This window comes from Prionailurus bengalensis, chromosome X (genome assembly GCF_016509475.1).
Source record: "Prionailurus bengalensis isolate Pbe53 chromosome X, Fcat_Pben_1.1_paternal_pri, whole genome shotgun sequence".
Taxonomy (NCBI): Eukaryota; Metazoa; Chordata; class Mammalia; order Carnivora; family Felidae; genus Prionailurus; species Prionailurus bengalensis.
In genome coordinates this window covers 92,553,640-92,572,129 of record NC_057361.1, presented here as the reverse complement: position 1 = coordinate 92,572,129, position 18,490 = coordinate 92,553,640, and positions in this window count along the sequence as shown.

Below are 18,490 nucleotides of genomic sequence, written 5' to 3'. Positions count from 1 at the left end.
TGCAACAACATGGATGGAGCTAGAGGGCATAATGCTAAGTGAAACAAGTCAGAGAAAGACAAATATCCTATAATCTTACTCATGTGTGGAATTTAAGAAATAAAACAAATGAGCAAAAGAAAAAGAGAAAGATAAAGACAAACCAAGAAACAGACTCTTAACTATAGAGAACAAACTGATGGCTACCAGGGGGGAGCTGGGTGAGGGGATGGGTGAAATAGGTGATGGCGATTAAAGTGTACACTTTAACATGATGAGCATTGAGTAATGTATAGAATTGCTGAATCACTATATTATACATCAGCAACTAATATAACACTCTATGTTAACTACACTAGAATTAAAATTAAAAACTTAATAAAATGAAAAAACAAAACAAACCAACAAAAAAGAATATATTTCCATATATGACAAGCCCACAGCTAACATCATATTTAATGGTGAAAAGCTAAAGGCTTTTCCTCTAAGATCAAGAACAAAACAAGGATGCTCAGTCTCAGCACTCCTATTCAACACAGTACTAGAAGTCCTAGCTAGAGCAAGTAGACAAGAAAAAGAAATAAAAGGCATCAAAATTGGAAAGAAAACAGTTACCTTGTCTTTATTTGCAAATGACGTAATCTTATACATAGAAAAACCTAAAGACTCCATAAAAAAACTATTGGAACCAATAAACAAGCTCAGTAATATGACAAGATACAAAAGCAGTATATAAAAATTAGTTATGTTTCTATAAAAAAATAAATAAAAAATAAAAAAAATAAAAATTAGTTATGTTCCTATATACTAGTAATGAGATATCCAAAAAAATTAATTAAGAAAATAATCTCATCTACAATAGCATCAAAAAATAAAATACTTCGGAATAAATTTAACCAAGGAAGTGAAAAATATGTATGCTGAAAACTGTAAGACATTGATGACAAAAAAATTGAAGAAGACAAATAAAAGGAAAGATATCCTGTATTCCTGGATTGGAAGAATTAATATCGTGAAAACGTCCATACCACCCAAAGTTATGTACAGATTCAATTTAATCCCCATCAAAATTCCATCAGCATTTTTTGCAGAAAAAAAAAAAAACAAAACCTCTAAAACTTGTATGGAATCACACAAGATCCTGCATAGCCAATGCAAAGTTAAGAGAAACAAAGCTGGAAGCATCATCACACTTCCTGGTTTCAAGTTATATTACAAAGCTATAGTAATAAAAACAGTATGGTATTAACATAAAAATAGATATAGACCAATGGGACAGAATAGAGGGCCCAGAAATAAATCCACACATATAATCAATTAATCTTTGACAAGGGCAGCAAGAATATACAATGGAGAAAGGACAGTCTCTTTAATAAATGGTGCTGGGAAAACTGGATATCCACATAGAAAAGAATAAAATTTTACTCTTATCTTAAACTATACACAAAGATTAATTTGACATGGATTAAAGACATAACTGTAAGACTTGAAACCATAAAACTCCTAGAAGAAAACACAGGGGAAAAGCTCCTTAACATTGGTCTTGGCAATGACTTTTTGGATATGACACCAAAGGAATGGGCAACAAAAGCAAAAAATACAAGTAAGACTACCTCAAACTAAAAAGCTTCTGTACAGCAAAATAAACTGTTAATACAATGAAAAGGTAACCTACAAAATAGAAGAAAATATTTACAAATCATATATCTGATAAGGAGTTAATTTCCAAAATATATAAGGAATTCATACAACTCAATATCAAAAAAGGAAATAACCCTGATTTAAAAATGGGCAAATAAGTTGAATAGAAAACTTCCCCCAAGAAACAACATATAAATGGCCAACAGGTATATATGGTGCTCAACATCTCTAATCATCAGGGAAATGCAAATCAAAACTGCAGTGAAATAGCATGTCACACCTGCTAAGATGCCTATCATCAAAAAAAAAAAAGCAACAAATGGTGGCGAGGGTGTGAAGAAAAGAGAACTCTTGTACACTGATGGTGGGAATATAAATTGGTACAGTTGTTGAAAACAGTATGGATGTTCCTTTAAAATTTTAAAATATAACTACCATATGATCCAGCAATCTCACTTCCAGATATGTATCCAAAGGATATGATCAGTACCTCAAAGAAATAGGTACCCTCCCATGTTCATTATAGCATTATTCACAATAGTCAAGATATGGAAACCACCTAAGTGTCAATGGATGAATGGATAAAGAAAATGTTATACACACACACACACACACACACACACACACACACACACCCAACACATAAAAAAGAAGCCATAAAAAAGAAGGAAGTCCTGCCATTTGCAAAAACATGGATGAACCTGGAGGGTATTATGCTACGTAAAATAAGCCAGAAACAAAAAGACAAATACTGTATGATCTCAATTATATGTAGAATCTAAAAAGGTAAATCTCATAAAACCATAGAGTAGAACACTGGTTGCCAGGGGTTGCAGAAGGTGGTGGAGGAGGGAGAGACATTGGTCAAAGCATACGAACCTTCAGTTATAAGATGAATAAGTTCTAGGCATCTAACGTACATCATGGTGATTATTATTAATAATATTTTATTGTATACTTGAAATATGTTGACAGTATATTTTAAGTGTTCTCCTCCCACACAAAAATGGTAACTATATGAAGTGATGGATGTGTTAGTTCACTAAATCCTAATCAAATAAAACATCACATTGTATACCTTAAAAATCATGTTGTACAACCTAAAATATATATAATTTTTATTTGTCATTCACACCTCAATAAAGCTGGGAAAAATTAAAAAGAACATATTTCCATGTCTAGAACTATGAATTCTACATTATTATATTTAATGCCTGTGTCATATATTGTATTTTAAAGATAAACCAAGGGTGCCTGGGTAGCTCATTCAGTTAAGGGTTCGACTCTTGATTTTGGCTCAGGTCATGATCTCACAGTTGTGAGATGGAACCCCACATCAGGCTCCACACTGGGCAGGGAGCCTGCTTGAGATTATCTCTCTCCCTCTCCCTCTGCTCCTGCCCTGTTTGTGCTCTCTCTCTCTCTTTCCCTCTCTCTCTCCATCTCTGAACCTACTATGTCTACAATGTGTCTGAGAGGATGTTAACTGTATGATTTAGACCACAGGCTCTGAAATCAATCTAGGTCTGAATCCTTTAACTTGGGCAAATTACTTACACTCTCAGTATTTTCATTTGTAAAATAGCACCGACTTCAGCACCTTCACCAGACGTTGTATAGATGAAATTAATTAATGTATGCAAAAGTGTAAAACACTTAGAACAGTCCCTATTATATAGTTAGCCCTCAATTTTTAAGCTTAGACGTAGTTTCCTAGGGCTGCCATTACAAAGTACCATGAACCGGATGGTTTAAAACAACTGAAATTTATTCTCTCACAGTTTTGGAAGCCAGAGTCTAAAACCAATTTTCTATAGGGCCCTAGTCTCTTCAAAGTTTCTAGGGAGAGAAACTTTGCTTCTTCCTTGCTTCTTCCAGCCCCTGCAATCTCTGCCTCTGTGTTCACATGGCCTTTTCCCCTGGGTCTGTGTTTTTCTGTGTGTCCACCAGTTACTCTGTGTGTCATTCTGTCTGTCCCCTCATCTGTGTGCTTACCAGTCATTGGATTTAGGGCTCATGCTCATCCAGTATGACTTCGCTTTAATTGCATCTGCAAAGACCCTATTTTCAGTAAGGTCACACTCTGACATTCTGAATGAACGTGAATTTTGAGGACACACTATTCAACCACTACATAACATTTCTCATGTTGTCCTTTTTCTTTATTCTTTATTTCCTCTTATATTCTTGATTACTCTCACCAGAGATTTTTCAATTTATGTGTCATTTCAAACTCTGACTCTGACATTTACTTATCAGTTTTTCTGGGTTTCTATTTTCTGTCCCATTTCCTCTTTCATCTATAATAATTACTCATGCTTTCCTAATATTCTTTTTTCCTTTCTAGCTTTGTGATTTTTTTTGGTCCTGTTTGACAAAAGGATTATGTGGGTTTTCCTTTGAATAAAGCATTGCAGGCGTTCTCTAATTTGTTAATGTGTTGTATTCATCATTATTATATAAATAATATGTAATTGAAGCTTTGACTTTACCTTTGATCCAAAAATATGTATTAGAGTAAGTTTCTTAAATGTTCTTCCTGCTTTGATTTTGCTTATTTATTTACTTTTGGTTTTTAGTATCTAGGCACATTGACTTGTGATCAGAGAGTATGAGATTATGAGCTATAAACCACCTCTGCTTTTTGTAACATATTAAAGTTTCTTTTGTGGTCATTTGAATACAGAAAAATTATTGTAAAAGTGTCTTGAGCGTTTAGTAAGAATATGTGTTCTGCATAGGACACCAAGTTGTAGACATAGATATATGTACAAAGTCAAACTTATTAATTATATTATTTAATTTGTTCTCTTTCTTTTTTGTCCATTTGATCTGTCAAAGATGAAGACATTTACACGGCAGAGGCTGCTACTTATCAACCCAACATCCATTCATTTCTTTCTTGTTGATTGCAGAGGCCTGACTTTCAGCTGAGCATACTGTCACCCAAATAAAAGCCCACATTTTCCAGCCTCCCTTGCAGCTGCCATCTGAGTTCTGGCTATTGTGATGTAAGCTTGTGTGGCAGGGGCAGCTCCTTTTCTCCCTTTCTCCTACATGGAATATAGCTATGAAAGCTGGAGTTCAAGCAACCATTTTGGACTATAAGGCAATACACTAATGATGGCAGAACAGCAACCCATAAGGCCCTGGAAAATCTACATCCAGAATTCTTTCTATAAGGGAGAAATAAGCCCTCATCCAGTTTAAGCCCCTGCTATTTTAGGTTTCTCCTTACGTGCAGCCAAAAGTAATTCTAACTAATACAAGTAGGTTAATGTCTCCCGTTAGGATCAGAAGTTTGTCAACTTCTCCTTGTAATAATCTTTGTTTTTTAAACCATCATGTTACATTAGTTGGTGCCTGAAAGTTCATGACTCATGTTTACTGTAGACATTAGCTTTTGTCAATATAAAAAAAAATAATGTTTTCTCCCAATTAAAACTTTATGCCTTGCTTTTTTTGAAATTTTTTTTAATGTTCATTTATTTTGGAGAGAGAGACAGAGCATGAGTGGGGGAGGAGCAGAGAGAGAGGGAGACACAGAATCCAAAGCAGGCTCCAGGCCCTGAGCTGTCAGCACAGAGCCAGATGCGGGGCTCAAACTCACAAACCATGAGATCACGACCTGAACTGAAGTTGGACACCCAACTAACTGAGCCACTCAGGCACCCCTAAGCCTTGCTTTTTAAATTCATTTGATAATAATTTTATTTTTTATTCTTTGACAATCTCTTTGTTTCTAACTGTTCTCATTTAAAATCTCAAGTCAATGCAATCTTCTTTTTTTTATTTTAGAGAGAGCAAGTGGGAGAGAGGGATAAAGGCGGGGGAGAGAGAGAGAGAGAGAGAGAGAGAGAGAGAGAGAGAATCTCAAGCAGCCTCCACGCTGAGTGAGGAGCACAATGCAGGGCTTAAGCCCACGACCTTAGGGTCATGACCTAAGCTGAAATCAACTGACTGAGCCACCCAGGCACCCAAAGTAATACAATCTTATTTCTGCTCCCTAAAACCACTGCACTAAAATCACTCTTGTTAATGTCCTTTTATTGCTGAATTTCCTCAGTCTGTTTTCAATCGTCACTATATTTTATCTTTCCAGAACATTTCACACTCTTGTTTTTTAAGATATTGTGTTCTGATTACCTAGCTGAATATACCACAGCCATTTCAAAACTGGATTCATGTTATTCCATTTAAACCTGCTTCCTTCAGTATATCTCATTTTGGTTAATATCTACATAGCCAACCTTCACATGATCCTTCACTCTTCTTTGGAACTTGCTGTGTATTTCCAATTAGTTATCAAATCTTGTCAGTCTTACCTCAAAAATTTCTCTTCAATCCTTTCTGTCATAGTGATTACTTTAGTTTAGACATTCAATGTCTCCTGCTTGGACTATTGCAACAGCTTCGTGGCCCCTTTCACCTCTAGTCTCTGCTTCATCCTCCATAAAGCTACCAATCCCATTCTCTGAAAAATAAAACCAAAAATATTTGATTACATATCCACCTTCCTTTGAAAATATCTCTGTTGATTCTCCACTGCCAAATTCCTTAGTATGATATACAAATTCCTTGACAATCTGATACTTTCCCTCTTCTACTTCATCTCCTACCATATCTTCCCCACAAACCTCTTATGCTCTAGCTATAGTAGGGTCACTACAAAATATGCTTTTAGTAAATCCTTTCCTGGCTTCATATTTTTGTACATGTTGTTCTCTCTGCATAGAATATATTCTCTACATTTTTTCTTCAGCATACTCATGAATCCTTCAATCCCCAGTTAAAATGCCACATTTTCCATGAAACCTTCCCAGACTCCCACAGATGGAGTTAGTAACTAGTCATTCTTTCTCCTCTATACTCCCATTACTTTGCCCACACCACTGATGTGGCACAAATCATGTTGTGATTATCTTTTGCAGTGTCTGTTTCCCTCTGACAGCTGTTAAGCTTATTGAAGCCAGAAACTATCTTATTCAAATCTAGGATCTAGCACAGTGTCTGGCTTAAAAAAGGGACCCATAGCCAGGGCCAGAATGAAGAAGATTCCTGGTTCTCAAAACACCCACCCCCTCCCAGCTCACTAATAACTAAAATGCTACCTTCCCACCTTGGGCTTAAGGCACTCACTAATGTTAAAATGTGTCTCTGGGATGGTCCAGGAGTGCTCATAGTCATTTTCCAGATATTTTCCAAAGAACACATTTGAGGGGTACAAAAAGTGAATTTGCAGCTCTAGGCACCTATTGGGAAAAAACAGATAACATCCTTTGTTGGCAGAAACTTTGTTTTTCTTTCACTATAGCCTTATATCATCTTGGTAGATAAAAATGAAGTAACCCATCCCTTTTAAAATAAATAACCATGATTCTTTTAGTTGAATCTACTGCTATGTATTCCCTTCTAATTTTCCCTTCCTGTAAATTCCATGAGGACAGGAATTTTTGTTTTGTTCACTGATGTATCCCAATCAATAATCATTTGTTAAATGAGTGAATCAATGTATATGAGAGTAGGGGTAAGGATGCTTTATTACTTAGATTCAGAGTCCCCACCCTCCTCCAACTATGAAAGAAATCATAACCCATTGAGTTTGCTATAGAACCTTTACCATTAAGGCACACCTCGATTCTACGGCCTCTTCCACATCCGAGTTTGTGATTCTATTAGAATCACCTGATATTGGCATATCTGGGTAGTGTGGAGGGAACTAGAGAACAAATGCTTACTTGGGACATGCCTTAAAATGTCAAATCATGATTGCATCCTCCAATTGTACCCTCTAAGACTACTGTGGATTTATAGGGATATGCACCTGCCTCTAACAGAGGATCTTCCTGGGAATGGCTTTACCCTGTTATTTCCACATTCTACATCCTTGCTTTTCTATGCAGTGTGAGACTCATACTGTTGGGGCTGGCTGGTTGGTTTGTAGTCTCCAAAGAGGAAAATGGTTATTGGTAACTGTTACACCACATTGTTTAATGTGGCTTTTAAGGCACCGATGAAGCTCCTATCAGGTCACTCTGCTTATGAGTCTAATGTCACTCATTACTAATACAACTTTTGAGGATACAGCTGATATATTTCCCATCAGCCTCTTGTGAAACAAAGTGGGCTTCAGAAAACATGGCCTCCCTGCTGATGACCTGGCTGAGTCTGAGGATGTCACTGCTGATGTACTCAGCATAGCCTTGGTAAGAATGGGTCACAGATGACGGAAATAAAACCACTCAAGCTGACAACTGGGATGTCTATAGTTGGTTGAGATTTTATATCTGAAAATAATCAGAGATCGGTACCCAGCTTTATGGAGAGAAGAACAATACCTAAAAATATAACTATAAGCCCGGTGCTGTTCTAAATATTTTTCAGCTATTAACTGATTTGATCTTCTTAACAAACCTAGGAGGCAGGAAATATTATCATACCCACTTTACAGATGAAAAAAAAAACTGAGGCACAGAGATTAAGTAACATCACATCCATCACTTTGTGGTGGGGGTCACAAATTAAGTTCAGTTAGTCTGGCTCTAGATTCCATATAATCCTTGCCACTTTAAAGTTCATAACTTTCAGCTAAATAGCCTTCTAACCATTCTTGTTATGCGCCAATTTCACACTTGATCACCACCATCCCCACCCTCTACACACCAATTCCCGCCATCACCTTTAGTGACATCCATGACTGTATGGATGATCTAACCAACACCCTAACACTTCAGTTCTATTTCCAGTTACCTTAGTCTTCATCGTACCTCAGCCATTCACTCTCACAGTCACACCCTGGACTTTGTCAGACCGGAAACTGCCTCCTCTCAAAAATTAATTTCTGACCCCACGGTCTTACCACAAGCGTCTATCCTTTTTTTTTTTTAGTGTTTATTTTTGATAGAGGCAGAAACAGAGCATGAGTGGGGGAGGGGCAGAGAGAGAGGGAGACACAGAATCTTGAAACAGGCTCCAGGCTCCGAGCTGCCAGCACAGAGCCCAACATGGGGCTCGAACTCCTGAACCTTGAGATCATGACCTGAGCCAAAGTTGAATGCTTAACTGACTGAGCTACCCAGGAGCCCCAAGTGTCTAACCTTATGCTATGTGCACTCTATTGTTCTCAAGGTAATGAAGTTCCTCAACCTCATTGAGACCATCTGTTCATTGAGCCCTCTATTTTTACCTTATCCATGGTCTCCACCTGCCTTAACTTGTCTGTATATTGAGCTTGGATTCAACGATCCATCACATCCCAGCTCTCTGGATCCACTGTACTTTTACCACACCCACCTAGCAAAACCTTGGATAGGTTAACCTTTTCTGCACTTGCATTCAGTCTGCTGAGCAGTGTTAGAAGAACCACCAACCTGCTCTCAACACTGCCTGGTGATTCTAGAGTACTCACTTAGCTGGAGCTCCCATCCTCAAAATTACTTTCTTTTTTTTTTTTTTTAATTACTTTCTACACTATCTTTAAACCTCCAAATCCTTACACCTTGAGCCCTTCCTCTCAGTAAATGGTCTCATTTCCCAGTACTCCACAGTAAATACAAATAGGTCAGAAGGAAACTGCCCCACCTTTGGGCTATGAAATCTACAAATTTATCTTATTCCACATTGATGCTTTTCCTCCTTCATTTATGTTATAGCAAGAAAGATGCCCCCCTCTTCTCTAAAGCTAATTATGCCCCCTGTTTGGGGATTCCACTATAGGGATTATCTCTTTTTTCCTTCCCTCCTTTTCTATTGGTCCCTTTCTGTCATCATTTAAACCTCTCAAAGGCTCTTCCATCGTAAAAACAAACAAACCCAACTTCACTTGACTCCATATGCCCCACCAACTAGTCCCTCCTTTCATTTCCTCTTTTCTGACAAATCTCTTGAATTTCCTCTTGATATATTTATCCCTTGGCCACCATCCTTAACTGCTGTTGGAATATTACACTATTCTGATTTTTCTCCTCTCTCTCTAGTATTTTCAGTCTCTTGTGGCCTTTATTTCACTGTTTGATCTATAAATGTTGGAGGACTACACACAGCGTAGCCCTCTGCCCGTTTCTATTTATATTCTTTCCCTAGATGATATTGAATCACATGGCTTTAGATACTATCCACAGGCTGACAACTTCCAAATCTTGTCGCTGACCTTGATATCTCTTTGGATCCCCAGATTCATATGACCAACTCTCTACATTTCCCCTTGGATGTCTCACAGGCAACTTAAACTCTTCCTATCCTACCTGAACCCATATGCTTCCTCTCAAATATGCATGTCAGTTTCCCCCATTTCAGTAAATGGTATCACTATTCACCTGCTTGCTTAAGCCAGAAACTTGGAAATTTTCTTTGACACATTCCTCTCCCTCACCCACCATAGTCAATTCATCACTAACTTTTATTGATTATATTTCTTAACTCTCTCATTATTCTGTCCTCTTCTCTACAACCTGACTGTGACTGCCTTACTCTAGGCAACCATTACTTCTTTGTATATTATTTCAGCACCCTCTTAGTTAATCCTCCTGTCTCTAGCGTTCTTCTCCTCTAACCCATTCTCTCTAAACAGAGTGATCCTTTTAACATGGATTGCTAGTCACATAACTCTCCTTCTTCAATGGCTTTTCATTTTTCTTAGAATAAACTTCAAAGTCTCTAGCATGGTAAATTCTCACATGATTTTACATAATCGCATAATCTAGCCCCTGACTATACTGGCTACTCTTTTCTCCTTGTAATCTATATTACACTTATTTCACTTCCTAGAATATATCATGCTTTTGCCCAGGAGTCCGCACATACTATTACCTTTATATGGAATTTTCCCCTCAAATCTTCTCAAATCCAAATGACAAGGCGGAATTGCCAATAGATTTTTTTTAATGTTTATGTATTTATTTTGAGAGAGAGAGTGAGCAAGTAGTTGGGGGGTAGGGATGAGGGCAGAGAAAAAGGAGAGAGAAAATCCTAACTAGGCTCTACACTGTCAGCACTGTCAGCATGGAGCCCGATGTGGGGCTTGATCTCACAGTTTGTGAGCTCGTCACCTGACCTGAAATCAAGAGTCAGATGCTGAACTACCGAGCCACCCAGGTTCCCCTTGATGTTAATGATTTCATGGAAGTGGAGGACTGAGAGGGAGGAATCCAAGATAAACTTAAGTCTGGGAGACTGAAATAATAAAATTCCTGATTATATTTTACTTACTAAAATAAAATGGGTTTTCTGGGGAAAAGTAGTCAATTTCAGAACAACTGTCTTTGAACATTAAACATTTAAGTGGATAGGTATGGCTGTGGGAAGTAGAGACTAGAGAGGTTGATTTGCATGCCTATGACAGAAGATGAGGAAGTAGGTATAGAGGGAAGTGAGGATTTTCTATTTCATAGTTATTGCATAAATATATGAAGAATAGATTATTAGCTTTCCCATACTGGTCCTTTACCATACAGAATCCCAAAGCAGAAGGGGAAAGCAAACACAAAAGAAGGTATAAATGAAGGAATTAGGAAACAAAAGAGATATATAGAAAAAGAATAGCAACATGGTAGTAGTAAGTTCTTCCTTATCAGTAATTACTTTAAATGTGAATGAATTAAAATATCCAATTAAAAGACAGAGATTGACAGAATAGATTTAACAAAAAAACATAATCCAAGTATATTCTGTTTTTAGGAGATTCACTTTAGAGCCAAAAACACAAATAGGTTGAAAGTGAAGGAATGAAAAGATATTCTATGCATATAACTACCAAAAAAAGCTGGGGTGACTATACTCATAACAGAGAAAATAGACTTTAAGTAAAAAAATGTTACAAGGGACAAAGAAAAATACTATACACTGATAAAAGGGTCAACTCATCAAGAAGATCTAACTATATAAAAATATATACACCAAACAACAGAGACCCAAAATAAATGATTCAAGAATTGAAGGGAAGGGGGCTCCTGGGTGGCTCAGTCGGTTAAGTCTCGGAATCTTGATTTCTGCTCAGGTCATGCATGATCTCACGATTCATGAGTTCAAGCCCCACATCAGGCTCTCCATTGACAGCACAGAACCTGCTTGGGATTCTGTGTGTCCTTCTCTCTGCCCCTTCCCTGCTTGCATTTTCTCTCTCTCAAAATAAATAAATATACTTCAAAATAAAAAGTTACTGAATGCTTTAAAAATAATTGAAGGGAGGAATAGTTCTAAAATAATAGCTGGTGACTTCAATACCCCACTTTTAATAATGGATAGAACAATGAGACAAAAATTGAATAAGGAAAGAGAAGACTTGACTAATAGTATAAGCCAACTAGATGTAAAAGATATATGCAGAATACTCCACTCAACAACAGCAGAATACACATTCTTCTCAAGTGCATATGGAACATTCTCCACAATATACCATAGGTTAGACCATACAAATCTCAATAAATTTTAAAATATTGAAATCATATAAAGTATCTTCACCAACTACAATGGAATGAGGCTAGCAATAGAAATCAAAGACACAAGGAAAACAGGAAATCTCAGAAACACATAAATTCAACAGCAAACTCTGAAACAACAAAAATATCAAAGAAAAAATCACAAGAGAAAATTGAAAAATACTTTAAGAATAAAAATGAAAATACAGTATACCAAATCTTATGTGATATAATGAAAGCAGTGCTCCAAGGGACATTTATATCACAAACATTTATGTTAAAAAAGAACTCAAATCAATAATCTAACTTTACACTTTAAAGAACTAAAAAAAAGAACAAATTAAACCCAGAGTTAGCAGAAGGAAGGAAATAATAAAGATTAGAGAAGCGATAAAGCAGAGAATAGGAAAAAAAATAGAGGAAGTCAACCAAAGCAAAGGTTATTTCTTTAAAAAGATCAACAAAATTAACAATATTTATTTTTTTTAATTTTTTTCAACGTTTATTTATTTTTGGGACAGAGAGAGACAGAGCATGAACGGGGGAGGGGCAGAGAGAGAGGGAGACACAGAATCGGAAGCAGGCTCCAGGCTCTGAGCCATCAGCCCAGAGCCTGACGCGGGGCTCGAACTCACGGACCGTGAGATCGTGACCTGGCTGAAGTCGGACGCTTAACCGACTGCGCCACCCAGGCGCCCCAAAATTAACAATATTTATAGTTAGATTGACTAAAAAAGGGGGGAAGACTCAAATTACTAAAATCAGAAATTAAAATGGGGACATTTTACTACTAATCCTACAGAAATAAAATGGATTATAAGAAAAAATAAATAGCTTAAATAACAAAATAAAATGGAAACTGCTGGAAACACAAACTATCAAAACTAACTATAGAAGAAACATAAATTCTGAACATATCTGTAAAAAGGAAAGGTATTGATCAGTAATCAAAAACATCCCCTAATCAAAAATGTCTTAAAGAAAAGCTCAGCACCAGATGGATTCAGTGGTGAATTCTATCAATATTTAAAGTATAATTAAAACTAATTGTTGTTAAACTGTTCCAAAAGGTAGAGAATACTTCCTAACTCATGCTACAAGGCCAGCATTACCCTGATACCAAAGCCAGACCAAGAGATTATGAGAAGACAAAGCTACAGACCAATATCCTTTATGAACACAGATGCAAAAATCCTCAACAATATATTATAAACTGAATCCGGAAACATATTAAAAGGCTTATATACCATAACTAGGAATTAGCTCAATAGTGTAAGGTTGGTTCAAGAAAATCAATCAGGGGCGCCTGGGTGGCTCAGTCGGTTGAGCGTCTGGCTTCAGTTCAGGTCATGATCTCACAGCTTGTGGGTTCAAGCCCTGCATCAGGCTTTGTGCTGACAGTTTAGAGCCTGGAGCCTGCTTCGAATTCTGTGTCTCCTTGTCTCTCTCTCCTCCTCCCCCACTCATTCTCTCTCTCTCTCCTTCAAAAATAAATTTAAAAAATATTTTAAAAATTTTTAAGAAAATCAATCAATGTAATATACCACATTGACAGAATGAAGGAAATCTACATGATGATCTCTGCTAATGAAAAAAGATCATGTGACAAAACTCAACACCCTTTCATAATAAAGAAAACACTTAAAAATTAGGAATAGAAAGTAATTTTGTCAACCTGATAAAAGAGCATTTGTGAAATACCCATATATAACATTATACTCAATTACAAATAATTGAAAGCTTTTCCTCTAGGATCAAAAACAAGACAAGGATGCCCACTTTTTCACTTCTATTCCACATTGGACCAAAATTTCCAGCCAGGACAATGTGGCAAGAAAAAGAAACATAAGGCATTCAAATTGGAAAGGAAGAAATAAAACTATCTCTACTTACAGATGGTATGATCTCATATAAAGAAAACATCCTAAAGAATGAACAAAACAACCATTAGAGCTAATGGACAAACTAGACAAAGTTGTAAGATCAACATGCTCAAATCACTTATATTTCTATATATTAGGAATAAAACACCCATAAAGGAAATTAAGGAAACAATTTAACTTTTCAATAGCATTTAAAAGAGTAAAATACTTAGGAATAAACTTAACCAAGGACATACAAGACTTGCACACTGAAAACTATAAGACACTCCTGAAAGAAATTAAAGAAAACCTAAATAAGTGGAAAGACATTGTGTCTCAGATTAGAAGACAATATGGTTAAGATGGAAATACTCCTCAAAGTGATCTACAGATTCAGTGTAATCACAACTGAAATCCCAATGGCCTTTTTTGATGAAATGGAAATGTTGATCCTCAAATTTACATGGAGTTGGGAGACCCTGGTTAGCCAGCTCAATCTTGAAAAGAAGAACAATGTTGGAAGCCTCACACTTCCTTATTTCAAAACTTCATACAAAGCTATAGTAATTAAAAGAGTGTGGTACTGGAACATGGATAGACAAATTAGACCAATTGGGATAGAAATGAGGGTCCAGAAATAAACCCAAACATCAATGGGCAAAATGATTTTTGATAAGGTGCCAAGACCATACAATGGGGAAGGAATAATTTTTTTCAAGAAGCAATGCTGGGACTAGATATCCACATGCAAAAAAAAAAAAAAAAAGAAAGAAAGAAAGAAAGCAGACTCTAATCTCACATCATAAACAAAAATTAACTCAAGATAAATCAAGACCTAAACATAAGAAATAAAAGCATAAAATGTTTGTAAGAAAACATCAAACTTTATCAAAGTTATAAATTTTTCCACATCAGAGGATACGACCGAGAAAGTAAAAAGACAACCTACAGAATGAGATAAAATATTTGCAAATCATATATTGGATTAGGGTCTAGTGTCCAGGATTTGTATATAAATAAATCCTACAACTAAACAACTAACAGACAACTCGATTTAAAAATGGTCAAAAGACTTAGATATTTTTCCACAAAATATAACATTGGCCAACAAGTACATGAAAAGATGTTCATGTAATTATTAGGAAATTCAAATCAAAACCCAAATAAGAAACCACTTAACACCCACTGGGATGGCTGTAATGTAAAAAAAAAAATGGAAAATAACAATGTTAGCAAGGATGTGGGGAAATCGAAACATTATTGTTGGGACTATAAATGGTACAGCCACAGTGGAAAACAGTTTGGTGTTTCCTCAAACAGTTAAACATAGAATTACCATATGACCCAGCAATTCCACTCCTAGGTATATACAGATATTCAAATACTTGTTCAAAAATGTTCAGAACAGCATAATTCATTACAACTAAAAGATGAAAACAATCCAAATGCTCATCATCTGATGAACTGATGTAAACAAATTTTTCTATGAGCTGAATGTGTCTCCTCCCCCCAAATTCATGTGTTGAGGCCATAATCCCCTATGTGGTGGCTTTTGGGAGTAGGGCCTTTGAGAAATAATTAGGTTTGGATGAGGTCATGAGAATAGAGACCCCATAATGGGATTAGTGCCCTTATAAGAAGAGACCAAAAAGTGCACTCTCTCTCTCTCTCTCTCTCTCTCTCTCCCTCATTCTCTTACACATAGTCCAGCTGCCATGTTAGGACACAGCAAGAAGGCAGCCATCTGCAAATCAGGAAAAGTGTGCTCAGCAGACATAGAATCTGCTGGCATCTTGATCTCGGAATTCCAACCTCAAGACTGTGACAAATAAATATTTATTGTTTAAACCAGTCAATCTATGGTATTCTGTTACAACAGCCTAAACTGAGACAGTAATATCTCCATACAATGAAATGTCATTCAGTCATAAAAAGGAGTGAAGTGCCAACACATGCTAGAACACAAATAAACCTTGAAAACTTGCTAAGTGAACAAGGCACATGAAGCAGGTCACATTGTATGAGTCCCCTTACATGAAATATCTAGAATAGCTGGATCCCTAGAGACAGAAAACAAATTAATTGTTGTCAGTGGCTAGGGAAAGGAGGAATGGGGAATGACTGATTAAGGGTACAGGATCCCCTTTTGGGGTGAAGATGTTTTAGAACCAGCTTTAGATGAAGTTTGCACAACATGTAAAGGTACTAGATGCCACTGAACTGTACTTTTATGTTATGTCTGTCCCCTGAATACAAAAAAAAAAGGCAGAAATGGAAAAGAAAGGAAATGAGCAATTATTGAGTTACTGCTACATACTAGACTCCATGCTAAGCTTACGTATTATCCACTTAAATCCACTAAACAACTCTGAGCTATTATCCCCATTTGAGAGATGAGCAAACCAAGGTTCACATGACTTTGCTTTTACAACTAATAAGACACGGAGCTGGAATTAAGACCAAGGTCTGTTGACTCCAAAGCTTACACTCTCCAGCACAACCCACCCTCCAAAAACCTTCCATAGGTAGCCCCTCACTACTCTCTCCATGAGGGTCCATGTTATTGATCAAGAATACAACACAGCTCACCAGATACTCCTTCAAACCAGCCAACCCTCCAGAGAAAAATACTCAAATTAAACATTTCATTTTTGTACCAAGCCCTCCCTGAAAAAAAAAATTGCCTATTCTTGAAAAGGCAGGAGAAACAAACTTTCTCTGTGCTACCCTGGCCTCCACAGATTTACAAGTCCTGACCTGCACCTGGGGTGATTTCAGGGGCCTCAGGAAGTCTTTACATGAAAGAAATATTTGTCCCGTCATGCTTTCATTTTCCTGAGTAAGTATAGATAGAGGCTTTTGTTTTTGTTTTTGTTTTTGTTTTGACAATTGGGACAAAAAGGCTGAAGACAAAGGTACTCCTAAGAGAGAAAGCACTGGTATTTTGACTAGGGCAGATCATATAATTCCACGAGGGCAGATTTTAATAAGTGAAGAGGGTGGGGGCAGACAGGATAAAAACTAAACCTGCCCTTCCTGAGGCCACACAGGGAGTCAGTCACAAAGCAGCAAGACTTGATTGGGGTCTTGTTTCTGTCACTATCAGGGAACTTCAGGCAAGGCCCAATGTTCTCTAAATGTTCTGTGATGGTGTAAATCCCGCTTTATAAACTAGCCCAGGGCCAGCTGCATTCGCACTCCTATTAATGGTAGGCACAGCAAAGTCCTTAGCCAATCCATAAAGTGTGGTTGTGTTTACACTTCTTTTATTAAGATTAATTGCTATTTGAGGCCTTATGCCTTGATTACAGGGATCCTGTTGTGGTAGAAGAATTGGAACACACTTTGGAAATGTGAAACCTGTTTTCAATTACTTACAGCCATTCATGGTCCCAATTCAGGCAAAACTTTTATTTAAATAAATAATTGGCCTGGGCCCGAGAACCATAATTCATGGACCTACAAAGTTTAAATGTGCCGATCGGTAGTCCCTGTGTTAGGTTTTCACAAGTGACATGTTGCTATCTACATATGCATGGTATTGGGCTAAGACTTATTCAAAGCAGGTGACACTGATGTAGGTGTGGCTCACCAGACACTCATTTTCAAGGCAGGAGCTTACTCAGCTGATTTTGGACAGATATTCCACACTTCCTCCTGCATTTTCCTTTGCTGAAATCCTGATCAGGATCCTACCACTCACATTAGTGTCGTTTGACTTCCTGGGGCAGAGATACTGCTGAATGTTAAAACCCACAATCAACACTCCAGAGTATTTGAAGAAGCCTCTCTTCTTCCATTCCATTCCTTTCCTTTGTCTTTGCCACTGTGGAGGATTTCTCTAACTTGCCGGTGGACTAGAAGCCCTTTCCTTTGTAAATAAAAAACTGTCCTTCAAGCTGTTCAATCTGTCAAAGCCTTTGTGATGCTGTGGTCACTTTAATGCTGGATACATTCAATGTTGGATAAGGGTCATATAGAGAAAAGCCACAAACAATTCAATGGTAAAGGTATGGTGATTAGCAACACACAGAACAAACTCCCTAAGGCAGAACCTTAAAGAATAAGTCACTGTTTGAGGACAAATGGGAAATAATAGGGAGAAAGCCAGGTTGGATTCAGACCAGAAACTGGTTATCCAAGAAAATCTGTACCCCTTTTCCTTTGGGGACATAAAGGTGAATAGTTCCTTAGTATATTGAAGGCTGGAATTGTGCCTCACAGATCTTTGCTCTAGTCAGCTCCCTAGTATAGTGGGTGCTCACTCACCAAAAGTTAGATGGTGATGGGGAGGTGGCAATGATTATAACAATGAGTTCAATCATTTGACAAAATGTATCAATCCATACGAACTTCTTTTCATGCTGTTTCCTCACAAAATCTCCCATATTTTCTGAGAGTCTGTTCCATATAAGATCTGGACACGCCATGTGGGTAGAATTAAGGTAAAATATGGTCTGTGAAATACGGACACCAACGTCAATGGCCGTGGTACTTGATGGGGGGGGTGGGGGGGAGGAGGATTCTGCCCCCTAGGGGACATTTGACAATGTCTGGAGACATCTGGGGTTGTCACAAGGTGGGGGTGTTACT